Source organism: Choloepus didactylus, chromosome 1 (assembly GCF_015220235.1).
Source record: "Choloepus didactylus isolate mChoDid1 chromosome 1, mChoDid1.pri, whole genome shotgun sequence".
Lineage (NCBI taxonomy): Eukaryota > Metazoa > Chordata > Mammalia > Pilosa > Megalonychidae > Choloepus > Choloepus didactylus.
Genome location: NC_051307.1, coordinates 114,493,463 through 114,520,349, shown reverse-complemented (window position 1 = coordinate 114,520,349; position 26,887 = coordinate 114,493,463). Strand labels below are relative to the sequence as shown.

Sequence of the window (26,887 nt, the reverse complement as noted above, 5' to 3'; positions counted from 1 at the left end):
AGAAGCATTCTCTGGCCATCAGTCTCCCGAACCACAACTCTGGATAGTAAGCTAATAGTATGTCATGCTGTTACCGAACTTGTCTGGCTGTGGTGACATAATTCCTTAGAGAACATTTATCCTCCAACAAATAAAGAGAAAAATGACTTCAATAAAAACTATGTCAGCTCCACAGATACATTATCTTTATTAAAAAATCATTTTCAATAGTAAAATTCATTACATATTCACATATTATTCTCTTGGATCAACCTTGCCATATATATTATTGGTGGATAAATCTTAGAAAGTATTGAAGAAAACATATATGATCTTACAGCTCTACTGTAATTGAAAATAGGTGTAATAAAGAAGACAGCTATAAAGTATGTATATGTTTTGATTCTACTGCATCAATTTTTAATCTATCCAGTTTTAACTAAGGCCTGGCTTGCCTTCTGATTTACCTCTCTGGCTTCAGGTGTACTGATGACAGTTGCGAAGATAAGCTAAAGGGAGAAGTTTCCTACCAGGCAGCTAAAGTTCATTACTTGTGTGCTCTTTCCATCTTTAACCATTTATGTTCTAGAAATACACTCAAGGCAAAATTTGGAGACTAAAATGAATGCAAAAAAGAGTGTAGCTATTTTCTATCAGGACCTGGCCATGTCGTGTAGTTAAAAAAAACTTTTGGAATCAAAAGGACCAAAGTTAAAATCCTAGTTCCACTACTTGCAGGCTTAGAAAAGTTACTTAAACTCTCTGAAACTAGTTTTATCATCTACAAAATATGGATGAGAAAGCCTACATCATTGTATTGTTTTGGTGATTAAATGAGAACGTGTTATTTGCCTACAACATATTAAGTGCTTAATAATGGTTAAGGAGCTTTCACTTCATGTTTCTTTTTTTAGTTTATTCATTTATTCATTTATTAAATAAGCCTTTATTGAGCACCTATCGTGGTCTAGCCATAATGTTTTAGGTGCTAGGAATATAAAAATGAATAAGATGGACACAATTCTGACCTCCTATTATGAATTCAGTGCTTCCACACAGAAAAAGATATATGCAAGTGTTAACACTGTTAATTTTTTTGAACTTTTTATTTTGAAATACTTTCAAACTTACAAGACAGTTACAAAAATCATACAAATTCCATAAATAGAACTCTGACATTCCCCTAACCACCCCCTAATACCACTAAGATACCGAGATCCACCAATTTTAACATTTTGCCATATTTACTGTATCATTCTATCTGTCCATTTATCTATCGGTCTGTTAATCCATTTTCTGAACACCTGATTATAGGTTGTATATCCCATGTTCCTTGAACACTTAATGCTGTCATGTCCATTTCCTAAGACCAAAAGGATTCACTTATGTAAGGGTAGTATCAAGTTCAAGATATTTTGTTTATCTGGGAATGTCTTAATCTCTCCATCATTTTTTTTTTTATTTTAAATCTTCATTTTATTGAGATACTGTCACATACCACACAGTCATACAAAACAAATCATACATTCGATTGTTCACAGTACCATTACATAATTGTACATTCATCACCTAAACCAATCCCTGACACCTTCATTAGCACACACACAAAAATAACAAGAATAAGAATTAAAGTGAAAAAGAGCAATTAAAGTAAAAAAGAACACTGGGTGCCTTTGTCCATTTGTTTGTTTGTTTCCATCCCCTATTTTTCTACTCATCCATCCATAAACTAGACAAAGGGGAGTGTGGTCCTTATGGCTTTCCCAATCCCATTGTCACCCCTCACAAGCTACATTTTTATACAATTGTCTTCGAGATTCCTGGGTTCTGGGTTGTAGTTTGATAGTTTCAGGTAACTACTACCACCAGCTACCCCAATTCATTAGAACCTAAAAAGGGTTGTCTAAATTGTGTGTAAGAGTGCCCACCAGAGTGACCTCTTGGCTCCTTTTGGAATCTCTCTGCCACTGAAGCTTATTTCATTTCCTTTCACATGCCCCTTTTGATCAAGATGTTCTCCATCCCACGATGCCGGGTCTACATTCCTCCCCGGGAGTCATATTCCACATTGCCAGGGAGATTCACTCCCCTGGGTGTCTGATCTCACGTAGTGGGGAGGGCAGTGATTTCACCTTTCAAGTTGGCTTAGGTAGAGAGAGAGGGCCACATCTGAGCAACAAAGAGGCATTCGGGAGGAGGCTCTTAGGCACAATTATAGGGAGGCCTAGCCTCTCCTTTGCAGCAACAGTCTTCCCAAGGGTAAATCCTGTGGTGGAGAGCTCAACCCATCAAACCATCAGTCCCCTATGTCTGTGGTCATGTTAGCAACCATCGAGGTGGGGTAGGCCAATAGCCCTGCATTCTCCACAGGCTCCTCAAGGGGTCTCTACATATTTTTTTCCTTGTTTTTTTTTTAAAAAAAAAACTTTTTTTTAACCTTTTTTTTTTGAGTCAACTGTATGAAAAATAAAAAAATAATTTAAAAAAGCATACAATAAAAGAACATTTCAAAGAGACCATAACAAGGGAGTAAGAAAAAGACAACTAACCTAAGATAACTACTTTACTTCCAACATGTCCCTACTCTACCCCAAGTAAATTACCTAATATAGCAACATTTCTGTGAACTTGTTCCTACTATACCCATCAGAAATTAACAGACCATAGTCATTCCTGGGCATTCCCAGAATGTTAAATTTACCCACAATAGCTTATCTGTTCTTCTTGGATTATTGTTCCTCCTTCCTTAATTGCTCTCTATTGCTAGTTCCCCTACATTCTACATTATAAACCATTTGTTTTACATTTTTCAAAGTTCACATTAATGGTAGCATATAATATTTCTCTTTTTGTGCCTGGCTTATTTCGCTCAGCATTATGTCTTCAAGGTTCATCCATGTTGTCATATGTTTCACAAGATCGTTCCTTCTTACTGCCATGTAGTATTCCATCGTGTGTATATACGACATTTTATTTATCCACTCATCTACTGAAGGACATTTGGGTTGTTTCCATCTCTTGCCAATTGTGAATAATGCTGCTATGAACATTGGTGTGCAGATATCTGTTCGTGTCACTGCTTTCCGATCTTCCGGGTATATACTGAGAAGTGCAATGGCTGGATCGAACGGTAACTCTATATCTAGTTTTCTAAGGAACTGCCAGACTGACTTCCAGAGTAGCTGAACCATTATACAGTCCCACCAACAATGAACAAGAGTTCCAATTTCAACACATCCCCTCCAGCGTTTGTAGTTTCCTGTTTGTTTAATGGCAGCCATTCTAATCGGTGTGAGATGGTATCTCATTGTGGTCTTAATTTGCATCTCTCTAATACCTAGTGAAGCTGAAAATTTTTTCATGTGTTTCCTGGCCATTTGTATTTTCTCTTCAGAAAACTGTCTTTTCATATCTTTTGCCCGTTTTATAATTGGGCTGTCTGTACTATTGTCATTGAGTTGTAGGATTTCTTTATATATGCAAGGTATCAGTCTTTTGTCAGCTACATGGTTTCCAAAAATTTTTTCCCATTGAGTTGGCTGCCTCTTTACCTTTTTGAGAAATTCCTTTGAGGTACAGAAACTTCTAAACTTGAGGAGTCCCCATTTATCTATTTTTTCTTTTGTTGCTTGTGATTTGGGTGTAAAGTCTAGGAACTGTCCGCCTAATACAAGGTCTTGAAGATGTTTTCCTACATTATCTTTTAGGAGTTTTATGGTACTTTCTTTTATATTGAGATCTTTGGTCCATTTTGAGTTAACTTTTGTGTAGGGTGTGAGGTAGGGGTCCTCTTTCATTCTTTTGGCTATGGATATCCAACTCTCACAGCCCCATTTGCTGAAAAGACCATTATGACCCAGTTCAGTGACTTTGGGGGCCTTATCAAAGATCAGTCGGCCATGGATCTGGGGGTCTATCTCCGAATTCTCAATTTGATACCATTGATCTATATGTCTATCTTTGTGCCAGTACCATGCTGTTTTGACAACTGTGGCTTTATAATAAGCTTCAAAGTCAGGGAGTGTAAGTCCTCCCACTTTGTTTTTCTTTTTTAGAGTGTCTTTAGCAATTTGAGGCATCTTCCCTTTCCAAATAAATTTGATAACTAGCTTTTCCAAGTCTGCAAAGTAGTTGATGGAATTTTGATTGGGATTGCATTGAATCTGTAGATGAGTTTGGGTAGAATTGACATCTTAATGACATTTAGCCTTCCTATCCATGAACATGGAATATTTTTCCATCTTTTAAGGTCCCCTTCTATTTCTTTCAGTAGAGTTATGTAGGTTTTTTTGTATAGGTCTTTTACATCTTTGGTTAAGTTTATTCCTAGGTAATTGATTTTTTTAGTTGCTATTGAAAATGGTATCTTTTTCTTGAGTGTCTCTTCAGTTTGTTCATTTCTAGCATATAGAAACATTACTGACTTATGTGCATTAATCTTGTATCCCACTACTTTGCTAAATTTGTTTATTAGCTCTAGTAGCTGTATCATGGATTTCTCAGGGTTTTCCAGATGTAAGATCATATCATCTGCAAACAATGACAGTTTTACTTCTTCCTTTCCAATTTGGATGCGTTTCTATTTCTTTGTCTTGCTGGATTGCCCTGGCTAGCACTTCCAGCACAATGTTGAATAACAGTGGTGATAGTGGGCATCCTTGTCTTGTTCCTCATCTTAGAGGGAAGGCTTTCAGTCTCTCACCATAGAGTACTATGCTGGCTGTGGGTTTTTCATATATGCTCTTTATCATATTGAGGAAGTTTCCTTCAATTCCTACCTTTTGAAGTGTTTTTATCAAAAACGGATGTTGGATTTTGTCAAATGCTTTTTCAGCATCTATTGACATGATCATTGATTTTTCCCTTTTGAATTGTTAATGTGCTGTAATACATTGATTGATTTTCTTATGTTGAACCATCCTTGCATGCCTGGAATGAACCCCACTTGGTCATGGTGTATGATTTTTTTAATATGTCTTTGGATTCGATTTGAAAGTATTTTTTTGAGGATTTTTGCATCTATATTCATTAGGGAGATTGGCCAGTAGTTTTCCTTTCTTGTAGCATCTTTGCCTGGTTTTGGTATTTGATTAATGTTAGCTTCATAAAATGAGTTAGGTAGTGTTCCATTTTCTTCAATGTTTTGAAAGAGTTTAAGTAAGATTGGTGTCAGTCCTTTCTGGAAAGTTTGGTAGAATTCCCCTGTGAAGCCATCTGGCACTGGCATTTATTTGTGGGAAGATTTTTGATGACTGATTGGATCTTTTTGCTTGTGATGGGTTGGTTGAGGTCTTCTATTTCTTCTCTGGTCAGTCTATGTTGTTCATATGTTTCCAGGAAATTGTCCATTTCCTCTACATTGTCCAGTTTCTTGCCATACAGTTGTTCATAGTATCCTCTTATAATTTTTTAAATTTCTTTGGGATCTGCAGTTATGTCACTTTTTTCATTCATTATTTTGCTTATATGGGTCTTCTCTCATTTTGATTTTATCAGTCTAGCCAGGGGCTTGTCAATCTTGTTGATCTTCTCAAAGAACCAACTTTTGGTGATATTTATCCTCTCCATTGTTTTTTTGTTCTCTATGTCATTTATTTCTGCTTTAATCCTTGTTATTTCTTTTCTTCTACTTGGTTGAGGATTGGTTTGCTGTTCATTTTCTAGCTTCTTCAGTTCATCCATTTGTTCTTTGATTTTGGCTCTTTCTTCCTTTTAATATATGCATTTAGTGCTATAAATTTCCCCCTCAGTACTGCTTTTGCTGCATCCCATAGGTTTTGGTATGCTGTGTTCTCATTTTCATTCATCTCTATATATTTAGCAATTTCTCTTGCTATTTCTTCTTTAACCCACTTATTGTTTAGGAGTGTGTTGTTTAACCTCCAGGTATCTGTGAATTTTCTAAGTCTCTGATAGTTATTGACTTCTAATTGTATTCCATTACGGTCAGAGAATGTGCTTTGAATAATTTCAATCTTTTTAAATTTATTGAGCCTTGTTTTATGTCCCAGTGTATGATCTATTCTGAGAAAGTTCCGTGAGCACTAGAGAAGTATGTGTATCCTGGTGATTTGGGATGTAATGTTCTATATATGTCTGTTAAATCTAATTGATTTATCAGATTGTTCAGGTTTTCAATTTCCTTATTGGTCTTCTGTCTGGTTGATCTATCAATAGGAGAGAGTGATGTGTTGAAGTCTCCCACAATTATTCTGGAAACATCAATTGCTTCCTTTAGTTTTGCCAGTGTTTCTCTCATGTATTTTGTGGCACCTTGATTGGGTGCATAAACATTTATGATTGCTATTTCTTCTTGTTGAATTACCCCTTTTATTAGTATGTAGTGGCCTTCTTTGTCTCTCAAAACATCCCTGCATTTAAAGTCTATCTTATCTGAGATTAATATTGCTACACCTTCTTTCTTTTAGCTGTAGCTTGCATGAAATATTTTTTTCCATCCTTTCACTTTCAGTTTCTTTGTGTCCCTGTGTCTAAGATGAGTCTCTTGTATGCAACATATTGATGGTTCATTTTTTTTAATCCATTCTGCACATCTATATCTTTTAATTGGGGAGTTTAATCCATTTACATTCAACATTATAACCATGAAGGCATTTCTTGAATCAGCCATCCTATCCTTTGGTTTATGTTTGTCATATATATTTTTCCCCTCTCTCTATTAATATCCTTTATTGTACCCATACCTAATCTTTTTAGTACTGAACCTTTCTCCAAGTCTCTCTGTCCTTTCTTTGTTTCTCTGTCTGTAGGGCTCCCTTTAGTATCTCCAGTAGGGCAGGCCTCTTGTTAGCAAATTCTCTCAGCATTTGTTTGTCTGTGAAAAATTTAAGCTCTCCCTCAAATTTGAAGGAGAGCTTTGCTGGATAAAGAATTCTTGGTTGGAAATTTTTCTCACTCAGAATTTTAAATATATCATGCCACTGCCTTCTCACCTCCATGGTGGCTGCTGAGTAGTCACTACTTAGTCTTATGCTGTTTCCTTTGTATGTGGTGAATTGCTTTTCTCTTGCTTCTTTCAGAACTTGCTCCTTCTCTTCCATGTTTGACAGTGTGATCAGAATATGTCTTGGAGTGGATTTATTTGGATTTATTCTATTTGGAGTTTGCTGGGCATTTATGATTTGTGTATTTATGGTGTTTAGAAGATTTGGGAAGTTTTCCCCAACAATTTCTTTGAATACTCTTCCTAGACCTTTACCCTTTTCTTCCCCTTCTGGAACACCAATGAGTCTTATATTCAGATATTTTATATTATCTATCATATCCCTGAGGTCCATTTCAATGTTTTTGATTTTTTTCCCCATTCTTTCTTTTGTTCTTTCATTTTCCATTCTCTCATCTTCCAGGTCATTGATTCATTGTTCAACTTCCTGCAGTCTTGTACTATGAGTATCCAGAATCTTTTTAATTTGGTCAACAGTTTCTTTAATTTCCATAAGATCATCTATTTTTTTATTTAGTTTTGCAGTGTCTTCTTTATGCTCTTCTAGGGTCTTCTTGATATCCTTTGTATCCCATACTATGGTCTCATTGTTCATCTTTAGTTCTTTGATTAGTTGCTCTAGGTGCTGTGTCTCTTCTGGTCTTTTGATTTGGGTGCTTGGGCTTGGGTTATCCATATCATCTGTTTTTTTCATATGCTTTAGAATTTTCTGTTGCTTTTGGCCTCTTGGCATTTGCTGAACTTGATAGGGTTCTTTTAGGATTTGTAGACCAATTGAAGTCCTATCTCTAATTGATCAGATCTACAGCTTCGTGGAGTACACTTTCTCTAACTAACCAGCAGGTGGCGTCCATGAGTCACCTGTTCTCCGCAAGCCAGTTCTCCCCTGCTTAGCCTTTTTGGTGAGTGGGGGAGTGAGTCTGGTGGGGTCCAATTGGTGTACCAAGCTTGCATGTGTAGTTGGTGTTGCCTGCCCTGTATATGGGGCATGTTTCTGGGCAGTCAGGGAGGGGGGGTGGCTCTAACAATCAAATCTCCCTGGTGATCCTAGAGTTTTAAAGCTGCTGCAATAGTCTAATCCTTCAGTTCAGTCCTGCCACAGTTTGTCTCTGCCACTGACCCACAAGTCCTTAGTATTGGCGTATGGCTCCTGAGACTTGCAAGTGGGCTCCTCTTCCAGGCTGTGCACCCCCGGTCCTCTGTTGAGGGATGACTGTGCTATGTCACAGGTGAGTGCCGTCCCCCCAGGGCAGTTCTGGGCTGCTGGGTTGTGTAGGGAAGACCCCAGTCTGCTGAAATGATGGCTGAATGGGGCTTTGTTAATTCACACTGCTCCACCTTCCCAACTCTGGGACAATCAGCTGAGGTTGCAGGGAACGCTAATGTCCACACCCAGTTTTGTGGTGTGTGCCTGTTATTTGAAGCACTTCTGTCACATTGGGTTGTCTGGGGCAGCTCTGGGCTATGGGGCTGGTGATGGGCAGGAGTGTTTCCTGTCCACCAGGATGATGGCTGTGAGCGGACACCCCCCTTTTCTTGGGAAGTTGTGGTGTTTAGTGAATTTTCTCAGCCACTGGATTATTGCCTTTTGTCTCAGAGCTCTCTTAGTTCTGCTCTTGTCTTGACCTGCCCAAATTGCAAGTCTTTGAGGCTTTCTGTATTGGGCTTCTTAGAGTAATTGTTTTAGAAACAGAAAAAAAAAAAGATTAAAAAATAAAAAAGCCCTCCTTGCAGATCTAATGGGTTATTGAAATGCTAAGAGACAAAGCAATTAGGGCCATTAAGGAAAGATCCAGGGGGCAGAGAGATCAGTTTTCCTTCGGGATTTGCATATGCGCCTCAGGGCCTGAGTTCTGCCCTTCCCCTTTCTATGTTCACCAGAACTCCAAAAAGCCTCCACTTTTGTTTTGGAGTTTTTCTTGCTGTTTTTTGCTATGCCTATCTTCTCTCTGCTGGGCTGGCTGCTCTCAGATTCTCTGGTGTCTGGTCTCAGTCTATCTATGGTTGGAGTTTGGATCAGTAGAATGAGTTTCCGATAAGGGCTGCCACTGCAGTTCTCCCTTCTCCTTCCCAGAGCTGACAGCCCCTCCTCCCACAGGACTGAGCCTGGCAGGGAGGGGCGTGGGTCCCCTGGCCGCAAAAACTTACAGATTTCATTGATCTCAGCAGTCCGACGTGTTCGTGAGTGTTGTATGAAGTATGCCCAAAGTCAGATTGCTCTGTGGTGTCCAGTCCACGCAGTTCCTGGCTTTCTGCCTACTTTCCTGGAGGAGTAACTAAAACATACAGCTCACCAGTCCGCCATCTTGCCCCGCCTCTCTCCATCATTTTTGAAAGACTGTTTTGTCAGATATAGAATTCTTGGTTGGCAGTTTTTACTTTCAGCACTTTAAATATGCCATCCCTCTGACTTCTTGCCTCTGTGATTTCCAGTGGGAGAGCAGTGCTTGATCTTATTTAGGTTCCCTTGTTTGCAGCATGCAGTGTCTTTCTTGTGGCTTTCAGTATCTCTCTTGTGGCTTTCAGTATTCTCTCCTTATCTTTGTCATATGACAGTTCAATTATAATATGTCACAGTGTCTATTTGGGTTTATCTTGTTTGGGGTTTTTTGGGTGTCTTGGATGTATGTATTCATGTCTTTCATTAAATTTGGGTTTAATGTCACTAATAGATCCCTGCATCAATCTTCAAGTCCGCACATTCTTGCCAAAGTAGTGTCTTTTTTATAAGAAGTGCTAATTTTGTCAAACTGATGGCTGTAGAATGGCATTTCATTTTTTAAAATTTGCATTTCTCTAAATAATTGTGCCATTGCTCAAATCTTAATATGATTATTAAATTATTCATATTCCTAAGTTCATAGCACACAGGTATCCCATCCTCTAAACTGCCTAATCATAGCCTTTGCTTAAATTTCTATTAGATTTCCTGCCATTTCTCATTAATTTGTAATTCCCTATATATTTAGAACATACTCCATGTTTTGATATGCTTCAATCATCTTTGCCCTTTATGTTTTAAACTATTTTAGTCTTTTTCAAGAAATTCTTTCCAACCAAAAAGTCATAGAGAACTCTCAAACATTGTCTTCTATTATCTTTATATTTTTGCTATTCTCATTTAGAATCCCATTCAATTTAGAGCCTTTTTAATGCGTGGTGTGAGGTAGGGATCCAACTTTTTTCTCTCCATATAAGGGTCAATTCTCCCAACATCATCTACAAAATAATCCATCTTTTCTCCACTGGTTTTCAAAGCTATTTATAACATATTATTGTGACTTTGTTATATGTTTTAGTGCCTGGTAAGGAATTCTCCATCTTTGCTCATTTTTAAAACTCATTTTAGCTATTTGTGGACCTTTTGCTCTCCTTATACTTTTTAGAATTAACTAGTCAAGTTTTCCCCAAAAATTCTACAGGTATTTTAATTGAATTTACTTTGATAGATAAATTTGGGGATTATTGACACTTATAATAACCCCTCTGTAAACATGGTATTATCACTCCCCTTAGCAGGTTTCTTTTATATTCTTTTATGGGATTTTATACTTTCTCCGTAATGGTCATATGTGTTCTTTGTTGGAGTAATTCCTATTTAGATACTTTATATTAAAATACTATTGATTTTTATAAATTACTCTTTTATCTTTGCTAAACATTCATGTTAGCTTTCACAGTTTATTTTTGTGTGTTTAATATAAGTGATCATGTCATTTTCAAATAATAACAGATCTGTCTCTTGCCTTCCAATCCTTATTCCTTTTATTTCTTTTCTTATTGCACAGCCAATGATTCCTTGCACTATGCTGAACAGTAGTGGAGACAGTGGTCATCCTTGCCTTGTGCCTGACCTTAAAGCATCTCCATTAGTTATGATGCTTGCCGAAGTCTTTTGTCATATAGTTTTTATAAAATTAAGGAAGACTTGATTAGCTAAGATATTTTTAGATATTATAAACAACCATTGAAAACTTTACAAAAACAATCTTTTTTGCTCCATTCACATTTTTTGGTAAAGCACCCACACAAATTTCTGTGCAATGTACAAACAAGAGCCGGCCTTGGGGCTACTATACTCTCTGAATAGGGAGGCAGGAACCAGACTGACTATCCAAGCTCCACCCGCCCCCATGCAAAGCCCAACCCCAGGATCCCAGCTGCAATGCCATACATGTTCAGGTCGCCAACTAGGGCTGCTCCTCAGAGCACACCAAAGTTTGCCCCCCATCCCCCAGTGTTGAATGAAAAAGGTTTCCCCTCCTTTGGGACCATGGAGGGATTCCCAAGTCTGAGGATTCTCCCTGGAAGAGATCCCTCCCCCAATCATACCTTCCACCATAGGATTCTCAAGTGCAGGGAAAACTGAGGCATGGAGAGGTGGCGTAACCTAGTCCGGGCCGCTCGGTGAGTTAGTGCACAGGCTGGCCTCACCCTGATAGTGGGGGTGGCCGGGCTGCAGGGAGGGGCAGGAAGGAGGGTTGATCCCAGTGAGGGCCACACTTGAGGGGGCCTGCCCAGGCCAGAAGCCCCCAAAGTGGGGTCTGAAACTTCCAGGTGCAGCTGGGGAGCCTGATGAATTCCCTCAGCAAATAGGGCCCACTGTCTCCGTGTGGGTGGTTCCCTACAGAGAAGCCACCAGCCAGGCTGTAGGTCAGTCCTCTGACAGACAATCCTTGGCACTGGGAACCTCTGTCCATTAGTGTGAGCCAAAGGAAGCCACAACATGGACCACCTGTATCAAATGTTTTTTTTTAGTGCAATTTTATTGAGATATATTCACATACCAGATAATCATCCTAAGTATACAGTGGTTCACGATATCATCATATAGTTGCGCATTCATCACTCACAATCAATTTTTGAACATTTTCATTACTCCAAAAAAAAGAATAAAAATAAAATTAGAATTAAAATTAAAAAAGAACGCCCAAAACATTCCATGCCCCTTATCCCCCCTATTATTTATTTATTGTCTTTATTGTCTTTATTTACTTACTCATCTGTCCCTACACTGGATAAAGTGAGATCAGTTGCAAGTGTTTCACAATTACACAGTCACACCGTAAAAGCTATATACTTATACAATCATGTTCAAGAATCAAGGATACTGGATTACAGTTCCACATCAAATATTTTTTAACATTACTTTAACAAAAGTAATAATTGAGATGATTGTATAATTTTTTACCATTCATCAATGTATTGAATTATATTACTGTATTGTTAATGTTAAATCATACTTACATTCCTAGTACTGAATCAGGCTTGATCATAATTTTTAAGAATACACTGTTGGATTTGGCTAGCTAATCTTTCTTTTGTAATTTTTTGCATCAATAATGGCAAGTGAAATTGGCCTATAATTTTTGTGTGTGTACTGTTTTTCCTGTCTTGAGTTTCAGTATTATACTAGCTTCATGAAATGAGACAATTTTTCCTTCCTTTCTGTGTTCCAGAAACAATTCTATAAGATAGAAACTACCTGCTTTTTATAAGTTTGTTTCAGCTCATCTATGAAATAGGCTGAACCGAGACTCTTTCTTCTTGGACCAATTTCAGCACTTTATACATTACTAGAAACTTATCCATTTCATTTCATTAAGATTTATTTGCATGTAGTGATTCACTGCATTCTTTTCAATATTTTTTTTATTTCTTTTATATCTGTAACTATTTCTCTTATTTCATTCTATAGTTTGTGTGTTTTCATCTTTTTAAAAATTAGTCTTGTCATACATTGATTTCTCTTGTTTGTCTTTTCAAAGAAGTTTTCAGTTTTATTTATGCATACACAAAATACATTAAACTGATCAGCAATGAAAGCATTTCAAATTTAAATGAGACACAGCTAAAACAGTATTTGTAGGAAATGTTATAGCTTTGAATACATTTATCACAAAACAAAAAGGACCAGAAAAATGAGCTGAATATTTAACTCAAAGGAGCACTAGAGGAAACTCAAAGTAATAGGAAGGAAAGAAATAATAAAACTATTGGCAAAAAATGAAACAGAGACCACCAACAAAAATAGAGATAGCCAAAATTGACAATGTATGAATTTTAAAGCACTTTTTCATGCATGATATCCCTTATAGCATGGCTCTAAACTGTAGATTAGTACTTGCACTAAAAGGGAGGAAAATACCCAAAAGTGTGTTATTCAGTTTTTTTCATTGTCTTGTTTTTAAAATGTTGAAAGTTTGGGTGAGGAGAAACATAGAGGCAAAGATATTTCATCAGTGAAAGGCAAGATGGAGTTTTATTACCATCCCTATTTCAGGTAGCAGTCATGGGAATTAAAATTAAGTATATGAATTTCTTGAATTTCACAACCTGCCATCAGAACGTACTTTCCTCACAGGGAAAACAGGAGGGTAAACAGCAGCTGTCAGTCCCTTTTTAAATGGACACGGAACAGTAATGAAACCAAGTGGGACTAACACGTTCTTGATAAAGGAGGACCACAATGTTCAGTAAATAGTGCACGCATATTCTCTGTGGGATTTAGTAAATGTATTATTTGTAAATACTCCCTTCCATGGAAAAGAAAATCTTGAACAAACTAAGAATGCATGCTTGAGGATTAATTTTAAGTCCACATAAATGTGATACCTTAGCTAAGCACACACTGTGTAAATAGAAAATACCCAAATTCAGATGGAGGAAGTTAAAGTGGTATGAGGCAGCTTCAAACTACAGGTGAGAAATTCAAAGGCAAATAGCTGTTGGAGAATGATCTCTAGGTTTCATCCATAAGAAGGTGAAAGGAATTGGAAATAACACATCACAGCTGTAGCCTAGGTCGAGTGCTGAGAAATTGAAAGAGAAAGCTTTTTAGAGTAACTGAGAAGGTATTAAACATCCACTGAGGCAGCAAAGACCCTCCCTTGATTGATTTTCCCATGAGCTTTTTCAGTCAACCTTTTCTAAAGAGTATTCTCAGGGAAAGACGAAAACAAGACGGAGGGAAAATATGGGACGCGAGAACCCTGCAGAAGTGGTGAGGGCATGCCTTGCTCACTGGTCGAAGAGCAGCGTTTGCAGCAGAGGCAGGAAGGATCAGCTCACAGTGCCCTATCTCTGCCTCTCAGTCCCAGGAATCCCACATTTCCTAAGCAGACACACTCAGTCCTCATGCTTTCCCCAAAGCCCAATACTGGAAAATTACTTTTGTAAAGGACTGGGAGCTGCCCAGATTTCTTGAATTTCACTACATGCCATTAGAACTTACTTTCCTCACAGGGAAAACAGGAGGGAAAACAGCAGCTGTCAGTCCCTTTTTAAATGGCCACGGAACAGTAATGAAACTGAGTGGGACTGACACATTCTTGATAAAGGAGGACCACAAAAGGCATATGGCTGCCTTTTTTAAAATGGCAACAACTGTATCATCTCCAGATGTATAAATATGAAGTAAATGTGGTAAAAATGGGCTTGCACGTGAATATGTAAACATAACCTAGAGAGTACCAACTAAGACCTCAGTTATATTATATTAATGTAAATGGGAATCTGTTTAAGTTCTTCAGAGATATCTTTGCAGTCTTCTAAAATGCAAATATTACTCTATTTCTGACAACTGAACTCCAGCCAGATGAAAGCTAGTAGTTTCCAAAAATGATTTTCCAGGAAGAGGCAAGTTCTTTTCTTTAGTAGGTTAATAAACATTAATGCTAATGAATGCTGAATTGAAATGATCTTCCTATAAAGTGGAAATTATCACCTGAGAATTCATCTTGAATAATGATATCATAGCATATGTCAGGAATGTGTTAAAAAGTCTAATAGAAAAAGTGACAGGGCCTGTTCACAATCATCTAAAGCAATGCTATACTCATGTCAGCCTATATACTATCTAAATCTCATATGTGAAGTTTAAATAGCATATATCAAAATGATTAAAACTCAGCCTTCCTCAGATTAAAGGAAACAGAAGCAGCCTCAGCTGAAGAAAAAAATGTCACTCAATTGAACTCAAACGCAGGGTTTGCCTTTCAGAGTTTTCTACTGTATGCTGGCCCTCTGCTGCTTGCCTGCTAGCTGCTCTATCAGTCCCTCTGTTGTCATTCTGACCCTACAAGATGCAGAAAACAAGACTCATGGGTGGAAGTAATTTAAAGTGTATTTTAAGTAGCAGGTTTCCTTCAAAATAACAAAGATTTGGTTCAGTAAGCTGCTGGTCTGTTCAACACTGAAGAGTTTAAGTCAAAGCCATCTCTTCGTGAAAGATAAATGGGTCTCCATTTTTGAATCAGGGTAAAGTTAATCCTTTTCTATGGCACCCAATAGTACACTCTCTGGAAAACTCATCATACCAATTACTTCAAGAAGCCTTTCTCAACCCAGAGCTGATCCCTCTATTTGCTTTCTCTTTCCTCTGAGCTAGGATATATATGTCATATTCTCCAGACTGGTTACCTCCTCATCTAGATGTAATGAATGACAATCAAGGGAGAGAAAGCCAAGAGGGTCATGACTTCTTTCTTTACTTCATTTCAAGGCTCATGTAACTGGTACCACACCATGAACATAGTATATTACTCAGCAATTCATGTCTAAAATAATTAAGTTAAAGGACCAATCAGACAACTACACCCAACATTCACAGAATGTCATCTTCCCAAATTAGGATACCATTTTAAGTCGAGCATGCACAGTTTTGAGTGAACATGAATGAGATACTTTGCAGACAGCTCCTTTCCCATCAGACGACAGAGAACACAGTTATTTGCTCAGGTGGGTCTCTGAGCTTGGGTCGCAGCACAAATCCAGTAGTAGACTGAAGAGGCTCTTAAAAGACTAGCATATCCTCTTGCCTTTCCTCATGCTAAAGGAGCTTTTCCAAAGCAATATGCCAAAGACGATTTCAGCATTTCAAATAGCAAAGCCAGCTCATCCATGAAGCAGCACTCTGGAATCCTGGGCATGTCTCCAGAAAGGAGGCTAGATCCAATGTGACAACTGCCAGGTAGAAATCACAGAAGCATAATGTTATGCAATTTTATTTCAAGGCAGAATTCTGCATCCTCAGGTTGCCAGCCAGACAAAACATCTGTGAAGAGTAAACCCACATTTAGACATGAACTTCCTTCACCTTTACATGTTAGGGTAAATGTTATGAATTCTGAAAGTTAAAGCCTTCAACATGTTCCTAGAAACTTTTTTTTTAAAGTTCAAATTTCCCCCGATTAGCTCAATTAGTCAACTTTGATATCAATTTCATAGAATCTTAAAATGTTAAAGCTGCAAGATCCCTGAGACATTATCTGGTACAAATCCCTCTTTTTACAAAAAAAGAAAGAAATTGAAACCTAGAGGGATTACATGACTTGTCCAACTCATGCAGTTAGCTAATATCAGAGCTAAGATGTGGTATCAGATTTGGTCAATCCCTTTTGCTCTGAGGCTCTGCTTATCTGCATACTCTGCTCTATAATGGAAACCACATGGGCTTTGTGAGCAAGCAACTCAACTTCTCTTAAAATGGGATTAGGAAATCATGTTCATTAAATGGAATAATGTGTCAAAAGCACATGGTTCATAATAGTCCTTTATAAATGGTAGCTGTTGATCTGATCATTATCATTATTGATACTATTATTATCCAACCTGCAGACGAAAGCTCACACAGCTTCCCATCTGGCTGTAGCAGCAGAGGGAGCCTGGAGTTAGGATTCACAATGTAGATTAGGGTTCCAACAAGTCTGGGGTTCCAGCAAGTTTGGGATGTAGCCCCTGAGCATTAGCCTCTCTACCTAGCTGCAGCCTTACCCTCTAGTTTCCAGCATGGTCATGTAGAAAGTTTTTGAATTAGATAATCCTGGGTCTTAACCCAGTTCTACCATTTATTAGCTGGTTGACCTTGGATTAATTATTTTTATTGAGCAAACTGAGGTTTTCTCATCTCTTAAGACAGGAGAATGTTACCTACATTGCAGAGTTTATGAGATGATTAGATAATATAATGTGTGCAAAATGCCTAGTACAGCACCTGAGCATGGTAGGCACTCAAATAAAAGTTGCCATTATTTTAATCATGAATATTCCCTATGTGTGTGATAAGGCTCTGTCTCAGGTTCTGAAATATTACCATCAGGACTGGCACTCTGCCATGAAGCCCAGCCCATTTGGCTGGGACCTAGCTCTTACCAAGGCCCTTTCCCAAGAAGAACCAACTGGTACCAGGAAACAGCCACCCAACTGGCTCCAAGCATCACAATAGCGTAGAAATTATAGCAGCCATATTTCTTATGGCTGAAGCGAACCCCCCACCCACCCACTACTAGCCCAGGCACTGGTAACAGTTATTCTACAATCTACTATGTGGCAGGTTCTATGTTAAATTTCTTACATACACTATCACTAGCGCTCCAAAAGAATCCATGAACTGGTTTGCTCTTATGATTCCTGTTTACAGATGAGGAAACTAAGGCTCAGAGAGGGTTAACATGACTTGCTCAGGCTCACAAAGCTGGCAAATGGCAGGACCAACTCCAAAGTCTGCTCACTTGTCACCAGGATCAGCTGCTTTGCACACGCAGTGCTTGACACTCACAGAACTAGTGTCTCACCCACTCCCTGCATCATCCTTTTTCCCTACACTGAGGCCCCTGGGTTCCATTATAGTAACCTGATTCCTCTAACAGATCCTTCCATTTCCCTCTAACAGTATAGCATTGCCCCCTTTAGGGCATTATGAACCTACAGTACTCAATATCAGTGGTTGGCAATCCTTTTCTGTAAAGAGCCCTACACTAAATATTTTAGGCTTTGTGGACAAGACAGCCTCTGTTGCAACCACTTAACTCTGCCATTGTACTACACTAGAAGCCATAGAAGATACATAAATGAATTAGCATGGCTGTGTTCCAGTAAATCTTCATCCATTTACAAAATCGAGCAGCTGTCTGGATTTGGCCCCTGCTCTGTATGCTTGCTTCTCAAAGTGTGGTCTATGGACCAGCAGCATCAGCTTCACCAGGGATCCTGTTGGAAATGCAAAATATTGCCCCCGCCCAAATCTGTTGATCAGAATCTGCATTTAAACAAGTTATCCAGGTGATTTATATGTACATTAAAGTTTGAGAAGCTCTGCTCACTATCTTTAACTTATTCAGTGCCTCAGATTTGAGGCACTGTTCAGATACACTGCATACTGATTTATAATCCCTACAACATGACAAAGTGGCTGTGTTTATCCCATTTGATAGATAAGGAAACAAAAACTCAGAGAAATTAAACAAATGAAGGAGATACAAGATGGCATTGAGATTAAACCAGAAATTAAGTATCTTTTATTGATATTCATCTCAGAAATGGTATGACATAGGCCATACAAAATATTCCAGAAGCACTAACTCTGGATTCAAATAAATATTGTTTTCATATTTATGGCCCAGGTATTTTTATTCTAGAGACTTGAAGCATTACATAGCCAGAGAGATAAATTTCCAATCCCACATAAAATCATACAAATAGAATACCTTTTGCCAAACCTTCACATAACTGCCCTTTACTCAACTTTATCTGACATCATAAACTCTTCAAGGACCATGTCATTACTTAGGTAATATTTTGTGTATTTATATATTTATTTTTTCATTAATATCTCATTTAAATTTAAAAAGGGGATTTTAAAAAAGGAAGTAACTTAGAGACATGTATAAAATACGAGATAAAAAATGAAATACACAATGAGGCAGACTATCAAGGTTGAAAAAATATGGCCAAGGATGAGGGCTATACACAAAAGGCATGCCATAACGTCCTGTACCTTTTCTGAGGTATTTTACTAAAAAGCGTACCAGAGTTTGTATCATCTGCTATCTGATGCAAAGGGCCCCAGACTTGAAAAACATTTGCTTGTCAAGCATATCATTTAATTTTTGTGAGTATCAAATGATAAGAAATATGAAAACACTGTACTATTTTACTTAAATGTTAATCATCTCTTAATCATTACAATATAAAAATTACTAATATAAAACATAATAGAACCATAATAACTAATATTTGTGGATTACTTATTATGGTAAGATCTCTGCCTAGATTATCTCATTTAATCTTCACAACAACCTTAAATTACTAAAATTAGCCCCATTTAGTTATGAGAAAACTGTGAAGTTGAGTAACTTGCCCATGGTTTTCTGGTATATCAGACAGCTATTGATGTGTAAAAGACTCCCCCAAAACATAGTGACTTAAAACAGTGATCATTTATTTGTTCACAATCCTTTGAGTCAGAATTCTAGTCTGGGCTCAGCTGTGATGGTTGAGCTCTGCTCCTCGTGGAGTTGGCTGGGTTCTCATATCTTTGGAATGATTGGGACATTTGGGTCTCTCTGTGTGGTCTCTCATACTTGAGGCTAGCCAGGTTTCTTCACTTTGTGGCAAAAGCTTTCCCAGTGAGCAGCAAGAAAGGGCAAGCCTTAATGAACAAGCACATTTCAAGCCTCCACTTGTGTCACACTGCTAGTGTCTCAAGCCTAAGGTCAATATGCAAGAGAACTCCACAAGTGTATGCAAAAAGAGACATGATTCCTTGGTAGTCATTACTGTAACAAGCTGTCTTACCCAGTGGATAAATGTGCTCCAAGTCTGAACCTAACATATTACGAATTCAGCACCTATGTTTTAACCACAATATCTCAATTGCCTCCAAGAAAATTTACCCTAATATTTTCTAGATGATGTTGGTGTCTCTTTAACTCTTAAGTTAAAACCTTCTAAAGCAGTGTAGACTTTCCTTCCGACTCTCACCCAAATGATTTCTTTCTGACTTAGAAAATCCCATGAAACTCATTGTAGGTTTAATAAAGCACAAATTAAAAGCAGATTGTTTTTTTATTCCTTAAATCATTCATATTATTAGAGCAGATTGAACTTTACATAATTACTCTCTAAGGAACTATCTAGTACCACAAGTGGCATGAATGCATTAAAAGACAACAATATTACTTCACTTTGTATAACAATTTGCTGTTAACACAGGGCTTTCAGGGTAAATATTAAACTCGTGTATTTGGGCTTTCCCTGTGGGCACCTGGAAGCTGCTGAATCTTTCTTAGCATGGTGCAAAGGAGTGTTTTAAAGGTATTAAATTGGTGTGAAAGACGATCAGAGGAGAGACACCTGAGACAAAGAGACTACTTAGGAAATCATAGCACAGGTTTAAAGGTGTGTGGGCAATGGATAAGACACAAGCACTGAAAGAACAAATTGATCCTGGTTACTGTCTGGAAGGAAGAGAAGAGAAAGTGGGGGAGGTTAAAGTGATACCTTGATTATTTTTAAAGTTCTTGTATTTGTTGTTGGATTTTAGTTTACAAAGCACTTTCACATCAGAACCTTTGATAGATTGGACAGCACAGGGATGCTCATCTGCATTCAGAGAAGTCCCATGTGGTGCCCCAGGACCCTCAGGGGATTAGAGGGGCTGTCCTGGTGAATGCCTGCAAGGGGCGGAGGGTCAAGACCGAATGCTAGCCTGGACCTAGGTTAGGAGAGCATTACATGCCTGAGTTAGAAAACTTCAACTGGAGTAGAGAAAGGATGACATGATGAGATCTGCATTTTTGAAAGATCTGTGACCACAGAGAGGAAGGTGGATTAGAGCAAGCAAAGCCAAGCAGAGAGACCACGTGAGAGACTTTTACAGAAGCCTGTGTGAAAGACTATAGAAACCCAAGAGTGATGGAGGAGATGGTTCTGAAGTCAAACAATCTGGCCATGCACTTCCATTAGCCACAGGATGTATTCCTCCCTTTCATCAAGAATGGCTAAGAGAATCATGTAGTGGGATAAGCGAAGACGTGAAGACTGGCCTGTTTGCTTGGTAACTATCAGGGATCCTTTGTACCCAGATATTGAGAAGGGTCTCCCTACACCCTGAGATTTATTTCCTCTACTACCCTTTCCATAAATCTCCTACAGTTAAAAGAAAAAAAAATAAATTGCATTGCCTTGTAAACAGTAGTGGCAACCTTCTTAGAGAAAACAGAATAAAATTAATGTAACATTAGATGAAGCTCTATTAGTATAATTATACAATGAATGTCCTAAAAAGATACGTCATGCAGGCAATCTTTATTGTCACAAAGGACAATCTATACAAAAGAACAAAGGAAATAATTTTAATAAAATATTTTGCCCTGAGCAAGAAGTGTGCTTCATGTATCATACATGAGAAAGGATGGTTGTCTGATAGAAAATGGAACTGTGACCTTGCTATAAGAGTGCTCATCACTTATTGCCACTGAAAGTAAATTAATGGACTCCCAAAAGATGTAAAATTCATTCTGCTTTGTGGCATTTGTTTGCTGCCGGAGGAGTTTAAAAGGGATCTTTTCCTGATTATTTAAACAAAGAACTTCAAGGAATTCTCCGTGACCTTTAAGGTTCCACCAAAGGGCATTTCTCATAGAAAGGATTCACCTGAGAAGGAAGAACACAAAGTCACACCTTTGAAAGAGTTTATTAACAAGGGAAGTGGGGTTCACTTACCAGTGTTTCACCTGCAGATTTGACAATTTGTGCTTTCAAATATAGTTACTTTGTTTTAGATTTCCTAAGCAAATTCATCATTAGTAAAAAAAAAAAAAAAAGGAAAAGAAAAGAAAAAAATATTGAGTTAGAAACCCAGCAAATGAACCAATTCCTTTAAAAGTCTGAGTTGTATCTTATCAAGTCTGAACTCTTTATGTGACATTAAGGGCATTAAATAATATCCCCTTGTTCCAGTTTGCTAATGCTGCCAGAATGCAAAACACCAGAGATGGATTGGCTTTTGTAAAAGGGGGTTTGTTTGGTTACACAGTTACAGTCTTATGGCCATCAAGTGTCCAAGGGAGCACATCAGCAATCGGGTACCTTCACTGGAAGATGACCATTGGCATCCAGTAAACCTCTGTTTGCTGGGAAGTCATGTGACTAGCATCTGCTCCGGAGTTCTGATTTCAAAATGGCTTTCTCCTAGGATGTTCCTCTCTAGGCTGCAGCTCCTCTTCAAAATGTCACTCTCGGTTGCTCTTCGGGCATTTGTCCTCTCTTAGCTTCTTTGGAGCAAGAGTCTGCTTTCAACAGTCATCTTCAAACTAGTTGTCTCTCATCTGCAGCTCCTCTCTCACCTTCCATGCATTCTTCAAAGTGTCTCTTGGCTGTAGCAAGCTCACTCCTGTCTGAGCATCTATGGTGCTCTAGTCAACTAAACAAGGCCCATGCTGAATGGGCGGGGCCACACCTCCACAGAAACTACCCAATCAGAGTCATCACCCACAGTTGGGTGGAAACACTCAAAGAATTATAATCTAATCAACACTAATACGTCTGCCCACACAAGATTACATCAAAGATAAGGGCATTTTGGTGGCCATAATACATTCAAACTGGCACACCCCTTATCTTATTTTCTGTCATTAAAAATCACATACATTTATAACTGTTCACCTTCTCTTTTCAAGCCACTTTACAGTTTATAAATTGCCCTTGCGTCTCATTATATGTTCTTAATGACTTTGAGGGTAGGCAGAACAAATATTGATAGTCTGCTTTACTTAAGAGCAATTTCAGCCTCAGATAATTGAAGTGACTTGCTTAATAAAAGGAGCTGCTCTGATTGTTAGCAAGAGAACAACAAACAGGACAGACAAGTTCTTACCCTCATGGAGTTTATCTTCTAGAGTGAGAGATGCATATATATATATATATATACACACACATATATTCATATACGCACACTCACATATATATATATACATATATACACATAAATAAATATGCACTATATTGTCAGGAGAATACTAAATGTCAAGACTGAGACTATACAAATCATCTGTGTCAGATTTCAGGGCTTTTCCTAGCACCTTTCCAACAGTACAAATACTCTTGGGTGGTTACCCTAGAACAACGTTCTCCATTCAGTCTTTCTATTATGACCAGCTAATGCTGATGGACCCCTTCCTGACCTTGTGGAACGGTATGTAGTCTTCTACACTTTATCTCTACTTGGCCTATTCAATGTAGAACTTTATCATAAATGTTTATGTGTCACTGGGGAGATAAGGACCAGGGAACTTCATGTCAGTGTTCTAGAAAGGCTACTTAAAAACATGGCTCGTGGACATTTAAGGGAATGGCAGTCACTGGGAGCCAGCGTGGTTCACTGCCCAGACAAGCCAGACCAACACTCCTTGCGTTTACAACCAGGTCATGAGATAAGTGAGGATAATGCTATAGACATAGTGTGTCTATGATTTAGAAGCCACCTCAAATCCTGTTTTAGGAATCAGATCAGTGATAAATACATATGTAAACATCTTGAAGGCCCTTGTTCATAAACATGTGAACAAAACATCTTTGTGGAGAAATGAGACCTGCAAGGCAATATAGGTAAGTGGATTTTAAATTAGCTGAATAAACTTACCAAAAGATCATGGCCCATCGTGGAACTCTTGGAGGGCAACACAATGGAAAGCCTCAATCCTTCATCCTAGTCAGTGTTTAAACAACTATTTAAATGAACATATAAACAAAATGCTGATAAAACTCACATATAAAGAAAGGCCGGGAGGGAAACCTTAAGGTTGAAAGGGTAATCAGAATCTTACTTTGCTTCTAAATAGAATCTGTCATTCAATTCAAAACATTTTATTAAATGTCCACCATAAACAAGGCACTGTGAAGAATGCTGAGGCAAAACGTAACCCCTGTCCTTCAGGGGTCCCCAAAAGCAGCCCCTGCTGCCCCACTGCTGACCCCATCAACCACCCCCATCAGGACCTCTAGCACCCCAGGCCTCTGCTGCTCAAAACCCTTCTCCTGAATATCAAATTCCTGCCCAAATTTCCATACCTTCCCCTACCCCAGGGTTTCTGCTTCCCCAGGCTAACAGAGCAGCTGCTTCCAGGGAATGCTGATGGTGAGGACTGTACTAACGGTGAAGACTGCTGAGGAAGAAAGGTCTCCGCTTGTCTCCAGGAGCTTTCAAGGAGGAAAAGTATGTATCCATGTTCTCAAAAAATATATATTATACATGGATCAGTATATATTGGTTTAAACTGACGTAAACATCCAGAACATAACCCATTCGTAAGACAAAGATCCTCATCTGAATTTGCAAACTCAGTTATCTATTCACTGAATTTATTTACTGAACTTCTGCTCCATGCCAAGCCCCCTGCTAGTTCTTTTCATAATTATTATTTCATAGAAGGAAGTGGAGGGGGGTTGTGGTTGTCAAGAGGAGATGGAGGATGAGGGCAAGCTGAGTTTTCCAAGTAATAGGAAGTTTTTGTTCAGAGAATCAAAGAGAGGAAGAAGTTTGCTGTGGCTGGAGTAAAAGGTGTATTGACTACAGGAGTGGGAAATGAGGCCAAGAGATAAATCAAGTGGACAGAAGGGACTTTTCTGTCATAAAGGAATTTGGACCCAATGATGTATGTAATGGAGACACTACAGCAGGTTTTAAGGAAGTGAGATGCGATTATCTTTAAAAAGATAACAGAAATGAGGTTAGACATGGGTAGGGAAGGAGCAGTGTTAGGAAGATGAGTTTGGAAGTTCTTTAATGGAACCAAAGTAATGAATCTCCTTACTGCTGAAGTAATGAATTTATTCATTCATCTAATAGTATTGCTACAGTGTGTAGGTGTCTGAATCATAGCGCTACAGACTGCAAACTTGTAGTAAGCTGATTCAAATTTAATTCAATTCACTGGCACTAAGAATAAAGCTATTATTATTTTTAGTAATTTACTGCAATTGGCCATGTCTTCTGTTCTTCATTTGCAAGCGATTATAACTTTAACTGGTTTGTACATTACCACAATTTAAAAACCACTAAAGATTGTAAAATTTCCATTACCAAATCACAGGGCCAATGGTTCATTTTTGTGTTCTTCAGAAATGAAGCCCTCATCTCAAGAGTTCCAATTCATAAAAAGACACTTACCTAGGCTTAGCGGGTTTTCCCCCTTCTCTTCTATTTCCTATGGGAAGATAGGGAGAGATGAGGAAGAATCCAAATCAGATGGATAATTAAAGCCAAGTCAAAATGAAATGAAAATCCCCACTGTCTGGTGTAGTGAATGGGGTGGGTGGTGTGACAGGAAGAGGGGAAATCACACAGGCTCGTAGGAAACACCTCTCTGAAGCATAAATGAAGATGGATGGGCACGTGATCCACTGGGGAGTTCAGACTGCTTATTTTATAAATAACAGCTGAAACCTTTTGTTTCATTCCTAAAATAGCTCACACATTAACAGAAAAGAGCAGATAAATGAAGTGTATCCTGAGCAGATTTCGTCAATGAAAACAATTAACCTTCAGCAAAAAAAAGAGAAGAGGGTAGAGGAGGGAAGGGGGAAGGATGCGAAGGTTGTGTAGATACTGAGTAGGGACATTAAAGCAGGAATCCTAGTGCAGGCCTAGGGACATCACAGGTCACTGCAGTGACAGGGTGGAGGTGGAATTTAATCATAGGGACAATATGATAATTCAACAAATGTCGGTTGATCCCACATTGTGAGCAACACATTGTGTTAAATTCTACATGTGATTCAAAGCTGAAGAAGAGGCAATCCCTGCCTTCCAGGGACTTGGGAGTTATGATTATGCAGCTTTTTAAATAACTATACTACAAGGCAGGATATGAGATATGTCATAAGAGACATAAAAGAACAGAGCTCTGGTAGTCAGAGATAAAAAGAAAACACTTGGATGATATGGAAAACCATCATGAAGGAGTCGTGTTTGAGATGGGTCTTAAAAGATGGATAACATTTTAGGAGGTGCAGAAGATGGAGGGGTGAGCGGTAGAGGAAGGCAATGTCCCAAGCAAAGGGTAAAGTGTGAAGAAGCAGCAAACCAAAAGAGATAAGGGAAAGAGAGCTGGAAATGTAGACACACCTATGAAAAGTCATATTTGTAAGGTGGCCAGAGCAGGTTTTTGCTGATGCTTCCAGATGAGAAAAATACAACTTATTGATTTGAGGGGAAGGAATGGAAGTTGAGCTTTCCCACTGCATAGTTAAGGGCCTAGAATGGGAATTACTACCCTCCTCCGTCCCCACGCACATGGAACCAGAATCCCACCACTGCCAATAGATACTAATTTGACAAAGAAAAGGCATCTCCAAGACAGTCTCAAAACAGCCTTTAAATCCCTCCCCCATAGCAGTCCTCTAGGGCAGAGTGATTATTTGTGTTGGGGGGAAAGGGACAGGGAAGGCTGTCCCAGGCCTCTACCCACTAAATACAATTAATACCAGTTGTGACAATCAAAAAATATCTCCAGACATCACCAAATGTCCCCTGAGGGGATGGGTAAAATTGCCCCTGGTGAGAATCCCTGCTCTAGAGAAAGCTTCTGAGTGTCCTGAGAACAGATATAGAAGTGAGGGATATTAAATAAAACAAACAAAAGAACATTTTTGAACTGGAAGAATCCTTAGAGGTAATAATGATATTAACGGCTAACATTTTTAGTGCTGTATGTCAGTGCTCTAAGCACTAGGTACAATTATTATCCTCATTTTACAGATGAGAAAACTGAGGCCCAAAGTTGTTTAATTCTCATGTTTGAATCCAGGATTTGAACCATATCATGTGACTCCTGAGTCAAAAGACTTAACCATTCTGCTGTGTCACTTCCATGGTAGAGCAGTTCAACCTGCTTATTCTGCTAAGGAAGAAGCGGAGGATCAAGGAGGTGATGTGATTTGCCTGAGGCCGCCTACTTGTTGGTATCTGTTCTGGAGCTAAGAGCTAGGGGGGCTTCTGACTGATAATTCAGGTAGTTGCTTTGTGAGGCATCCTCTAGGGATGTCCAAGCAGCTTGCTTCTTCTTGCTAGAAGACCTGGGTCTAGGGGAGGTTGGAGAAAGAAACAGGTGACAACGGAATCAGCTCTGGAACGGAAAGAAGTTTCAGATTTAGTTAGATTCC

At 38.6% G+C, this 26,887-nt stretch overlaps 1 protein-coding gene across 3 annotated transcripts in view; it reads left to right on the top strand.

Moving 5' to 3' along the window:
- KCNMB2 (potassium calcium-activated channel subfamily M regulatory beta subunit 2) overlaps nt 1-26,887 on the top strand; it is a 273,702-nt gene that overhangs the window by 106,565 nt on the left and 140,250 nt on the right. Inside the window, exon 1 of one of the 3 annotated variants that reach the window (XM_037824309.1) lies at nt 23,830-23,939. The exons of the other annotated variants lie outside the window; for them this stretch is intronic. The gene's annotated coding sequence lies outside the window, so the exon portion shown is untranslated. Of the gene's footprint in view, nt 1-23,829; nt 23,940-26,887 lie in introns of those variants that run through there. 3 annotated transcript variants of the gene reach the window in all.